Genomic DNA, 4,986 nt, shown 5'->3' with positions numbered 1-4,986 from the left:
TGGTTCTAGAAAAAAGAAAAAGAGCAGACATGAAGATATATGTGGTTCCAAAATAAGCAGAGAGCAATTAAAAGTTTAAATAATGTTGAATGAAGGCCACACCTCACACTGGCCGCCTTAAACCAAATAATACCCCTGAAATTCTCTTTGACTCACGTGTGTCATCTTTATTAGTATTTTCTTAATTTTAATTTGGGTCCCGTTAATTAATTATTCAACACTAAATCGCAACTTGCATTGCATTCATGCAATCTTATCTTCCCTCTTTTGCATATAATACTGCATGCTCTTAATCGCTCCTATATATTTAAGCACACTATAACACTCTGCTTATCATTCCAGAAACATCTTCTAAGCTATCATTCACTCAAATCTTGTAATTAATTAAGCTCTCATCTAGTACTATCACTATATATGGATCATTATTATTATTATAATAATTATTATTCATCGTTCTCTGTTCCAGCACCATATGCAACTACATCAAACTTTAATCAATCCCTTCCCTTCAACGAAAATGACTCCGAGGAAATGCTTCTATGCGAGGTTCTTGCACAGGGAAGTGGCGGTGATGCAGCGGAAAACTCCTCCACCGAAGAGGTGAACTCAACCACGGCGGCGCTGCAGCCACAACAACCATCTTACAGAGGGGTAAGAAGGAGGCCATGGGGAAAGTACGCGGCAGAGATAAGGGACTCGACGAGGAACGGCGAGAGGGTATGGTTGGGAACCTTTGATACGGCGGAGGAAGCTGCTTTGGCTTACGACCAAGCGGCATTGGCAAGTAGAGGATCAGTGGCGGTTTTGAACTTCCCGGCAGGGATGGTTGTTGAATCGCTAGAGAAGATGATGATGGAGTGTGGTGGGTTTAGTGAAGATTGTTCTCCGGTGTTGGAGCTGAAGAAGAAGCATTCCATGAAGAGGAAGATGGAGAACAGGGAGAAGAAACTGCTCATGATGATGAATACAAATAATAACAATCATCATAATCATGTCATGGTATTCCAGGATTTGGGTGCTGACTATTTGGAACAACTTCTTACAATCTCGTCCAACGATGCAATGCTATAGGAGGAGTGTTAGAGACAATTTTGTTGTTGGTTAAATGTTAGCTAAATTTTAATAAAATGTTGGTTTCTTAGGCTTTTTTATAATTTATATCTATATTTCTAATAAAAATATTATTTATATATTAAAATTAGTAAATAAAATAAGTCACTAATTATAAATATATGTATGGTTTAATATATTTTTAATATGTATTTATATTTTAACATATATTTTATATTGTGACTGATTTTAGTATATATTTAATATAGTTATATGTAGAAAAATTTTGCACATACAAAATATATAATTTATATTTATATTTATAAAAGTTTGTAGGCATAATCAATACAATTTACATTTATATTTTTCAAATTTTATATGTATAAATTAATAAAATTTATTTATTAAAGACAATTTAATATTTAATTTGTGTTGATTAAATAATAGTAAAAAATACTAAAAATAATTAATTTTTAGGAATTTTTTTAACTGTTGGTAAAAAATATTAGTTGATATTAATTTCTACGCAAAGGAAAAAAATGAGAGTAGCTTCTTTTTGGTTAAGTGTTTTTATTTTTTATTTTTTATTTTTTTTATAGTTTCTCCAATAATAATTTAAATAATAAAAATATTATTTATATATTAATTAAAATTAACTAATAAAATAACTATTAATATATTTTGTATAAATATATGTTATTTAATTTATTTTTAATATTTTATATTAATAATTAATTTTAATATGTGCTAATAAGTTATAGTTCAAATGACATAGTCTTTTTATACTCACTTAAAAGTCGCGAATTTGAGTTTCACTCCTAAATTAAAAAAAAAAAAAATTAATGCACACATATTTTTCTTATTTTAACGGGTAAGAATGGGGAATCCGGGTGGGGCAAAGCAGTTGTTACGCTCCCCGTTTTCAATGGGTGTTCTTGTGGGTGACTAAAGGTGGCACACGGCCAAATGATGACTATATATATGCAGTATGCTTAGTGATGTCAATTATCGTTGAATGTCTTCGCTCAATAAAGTAACAAACTAAAGTCTGTCAAAAACTAATGTCACCCCATTAAGGATGATAGCCAACCCTATTAACTACCTAAGACATAGCGGCTATAACATCCTCATACTCATACGCATTCGTTATTACAACATTTCTCTTGGCAACAATTAAATGTCAAAAACAATCAAATTCTCCTCTAGGCTACTTAATTTACATCTTATTAAGTGTACATCAAATAAAGTAATAAACTATTAAATTAATTATATATATAAAATAATATTAAAAATAAGTTAAATAATATATATATATATATATATATATATATATATGAATCATATATTTTGTGCATATATAATATTTTTGGCTAACTTTCGTGATAAAGCATTAAGCAAATAAATTAGACACTGAATTCAATTATCTTTTTTTAGTTTTGTTGCTGAACGAATTAGTTATTGCCATCAAATTTCCTATTTATTTACAACCTTAGCTTTAATCACAATAGTTACACTGCTCGTATAATCAAATATTCCTACTTTACAACAGAATTTTGAATAAATGGTGGTATTAATTTGTGTGCTCACAGTAGCTGGTACTCTTCTCTAACCCCTGGAATTGGTTGGGCTTGTCACTAGATGCATCTTTACATTAGACTTCAATCTTGTGCTCGTTATTAATTAATGAAAAATGCTACTTATCTATTAAATTTTCAGTCTTTAGATTAAGAAATTAAATACCAAAAAGAATAAAAGAAAATAACATTTTTACTTTTTGAGATGTTTAAATGATATTCGTATTCTCTCTATTTATAAAAGATATATATATTTTTTTTTTTAGCCAACGAGGTATAGTTCAAATATTATAATTTTTCTATACTCATTTAGAAATTGTGGGTTCGAGTTTTCTATTTTTACTAAAAAAAAGATACATTTTTTTACGTAAAATGTATATATATTTCATATTATTATTTGAATCAACCAAACAATTATCATTAATTTATATATACAATTATAGTTATTAAAGAGTACTATTTAATTTGGTCAAGTGAATTAAAGAGTGAGTTAAAGAGTATTTAATTTGGTCAAGTGAATTTATATATACGATTATAGCTATTATTAAAGAGTATTTAATTTGGTCAAGTGATTTAAAAAGTGGATTATTTTAATCTTATAGAAGAGAAAATCTATATTTTACAAATCCAAAAAAAGAAAAATGCTATCCAAAAATTTCCAAAGAATAATGAAGTGTTATTTTCTTGAAAAAAAACAATTTTAAATAAAAAATGTTATATGTAAAAAATTTATTTCTAAGTATATATATATATATTATTTAATTTATTTTTAATATATATTTTATTATATATTTGGTGACTGATATTTTGTATAAACGTAATATGGTTAATATTAAATTGATAATAATTCGTGTTGAATTTGAAACTATATATATAATCTGAACCAAAAGTTATGTAGACTTTTTTTTCTGATGGAAGCGTTTCCTTGTATAGATTGGGTTGACTTAATTAGAGGCAAACACAACTACCACACTCTTCACAAGATCGATCTCTTCTTCTACAACATCAACATGGCTTATAAACAGAAAATTAAAAACAGGATCTAATTAGAAAAGGAAGCGTAATTAAAAAGAAAATCAAAGCAGGTGATTGCAATTGCAATAATGACGGAAAATAATTTATAATTTTTTAAGCGAAGATGGCGATCATATCACAGCATATATTGAAGATGAGGGATCATTATTATTTAACAACAATGCTACATATTGAATATTTTGGATAATACTTCATCGATAATAATTTATATTCATATTTATAGAAATTTATTTAAAAAAATATATATAATTTATATTTATATTTATCAAGATTTATACACATAAATTAATATAGTTTGAATTAATTAAGTGATTAGCTCTCGTCTGATTAAATTAGTATCAGGGCTATGCATACTTTATATTTATCATACTGTTAAATACTAAATGCTGCCTAAAATTATTTAAAATTACGGGTTCCCAAGATTTTCTGATTATTTTAATTAATAAAGTAGAAAGCAATAAAAGAAGATGAAAAGAATGAAGTTTGGATATGAAGGATGAGGAGAAAGGAGGGGTAGAGGGATCGGCAGTGTTGGAAATAGGCGCTGGCGGAGGTGAAGGAACCCTGCCACTCACTCTGTTCATTATTATTCCCTTGTTTGCACCAACTCGTGATGAAGATGAAGATGAAGATGAAGCAGCAGCAACAGCAGTTCTTCCGAAGCCCAAGAGAAGAAGCTCAAGAAATTGATGAGTAACAGAACCACCACAAGATATCGAGCAGCTGCCATTATTACCAATTTGATTAAATGCACGCAATGTTTTTATAATGGAAGAGCACATGCATGCCATCACCTTTAGGCTAGCAATAGGTAGGGTAGGGCCCTACCTACGGGTTAAAAATTTTATTAAAAATTTATCCTACTATATCTGCAAGTTAAAAAGTTCTCAACCCTAATTATATCCGCATCTTAAAATTCTAAACCCTACTTTATCTTACTATACTCGTAAAAATATCAATTTTTTTAAAATAAATATAAAATTCAATCCTTTCAAATTTTATACATATTAATAACATAAAAAAAAATAAAAAACTAATGCTGTCAACTACACTACCACACACGAACCTTCCAACACCATCATGCGTTTCCTTCTTCATTCTAATCCCTTTCTCTTATTATTATGGGATTCTTTTTATTAACATTTTCCATTTTAATTAAAGTCTAAACCAAACTCTTTTCTAGGTAAATATATAAGTGCTACATCATTATCAATAGTTTTCCAACTAATATTAATACAAAAGAAGAAAGAAAAAAACAAACATCAAAATGTGGAATTTAAACCGGGAAGGTCAGACGATCAACATCTTAGTAAAAAACAGTTAATAA

At 28.2% G+C, this 4,986-nt stretch overlaps 1 pseudogene; it reads left to right on the top strand.

Moving 5' to 3' along the window:
• The first annotated feature begins 414 nt into the window (after nt 1-414).
• On the top strand, nt 415-1,071 carry LOC107646434 (ethylene-response factor C3 pseudogene; annotated as a pseudogene).
• Nucleotides 1,072-4,986: the final 3,915 nt, after the last annotated feature.

This window comes from Arachis ipaensis, chromosome B6 (genome assembly GCF_059453495.1).
Source record: "Arachis ipaensis isolate K30076 ecotype BB chromosome B6, ASM5945349v1, whole genome shotgun sequence".
Lineage (NCBI taxonomy): Eukaryota > Viridiplantae > Streptophyta > Magnoliopsida > Fabales > Fabaceae > Arachis > Arachis ipaensis.
This window is presented reverse-complemented; position numbering and strand designations above follow the sequence as displayed.